We start from the raw sequence: 1,269 nt of genomic DNA, 5'->3' as shown, positions 1-1,269 counted from the left end.
TGGCATGTGGTGCTGGGGGATTGAACCGTAGTCCCTGTGCTTTGCTAAGCTTGTTCTAAGTAGGTGCTTTAGACCACTGAGCCATCTCACCAGCCCCCAACCTGCATGTCTGTTACCTGTGAATGGCTAGACCTTGATAGTTCCCTACAATAGAATATTACTGTCCTATCTTACTTTTCTCATTGCCGAGACAAAATACCCAACATGCAAAGTTAAAGGAAGAGAGGTTTATTTGGCTTGAAGTTTGTAGAGGTTTCAGTGCATAGCTAGCTGGCTCTAGTCAGGGTGGCACAGCAGAAGGACATCATAGGAAAAATAGTTCGCAGGCAGTAGCAAGCAGGCAGCAGCAACCTTCTTTCTCTCCTGGCCTATCCAGCCTGCACACCCTTAGTGTGGATAACACTCACACCAGGGTGGGGCAGCCTTAGTCCTGCCCAGAACTGTGCCAAGTCAGTCAGTGGACTGGTTCAGTAACCGCAGCCCTTGCTCCCAGCTCACATGCTCTGCAGAGACCCCCACCCCACCCCATTGCCTCGTGAGGCTGTGGGGGACATCCTGACCCTTGCCATGACATGTACTCAAGCCGATGAAAAGCAACAACCTGGCAAATACTAAAGTATGGATGAAGACATAAAAGGCTGTGTTGATTCAGAGAAGCTTAGCAGACACTATATAGTAACCTCCTTTTATCCATAGGAGGGGCTGGGGATTTGGCTCAGCGGTAGAACGCTTGTCTGCCTAGCAAGCCAGGAGCCCTGGGTTTGGTCCTCGGCACCAAAAACAAAAAATAGACCTTTTATCCATAGGGAATATGTCCCAAGATGTTCCTCAGATGCCTGAAACCGAGCAGTAATACAATACTACCATACGCATTGATAAATTAGGCATAGTAAGAGATAATAATAAAATAGAAAAACTTTAACAACCTATATTAATCATTTTATTTACTTTTTTTTGGTACCAGGGATTGAATTTAGGACCTTGCATTTACCAGGCAGGCACTTAAGCCACTGAGCTATCTCCTCAGCCCCAAAATTAATTTAATTAGTTTATTTTTATTTATTTTTTTTTGTGGAACCAAGGATTGAACTCAGGCCCTTGTGCTTGCCAGGGAAGCGCTTATTCCACCGAGCCATCTCCCTGGCCCCTAGTTTATTTTGTTGTTACTCCTCTTGCTATATAGTTTGGACTCAATAGTGACCCTCTGGGCCGGGGAGATAGCTCAGTGGAATAAGCACTTGCCTGGCAAGCTCAAGGACCTGAGTTCAA

The sequence above is a fragment of the Octodon degus genome, unplaced genomic scaffold (assembly GCF_000260255.1).
Source record: "Octodon degus isolate 3935 unplaced genomic scaffold, OctDeg1.0 scaffold00029, whole genome shotgun sequence".
In the NCBI taxonomy this organism is placed as follows: Eukaryota; Metazoa; Chordata; class Mammalia; order Rodentia; family Octodontidae; genus Octodon; species Octodon degus.
The sequence above is the reverse complement of the archived record's forward strand: the minus strand, read 5'-3'. Positions refer to the sequence as shown.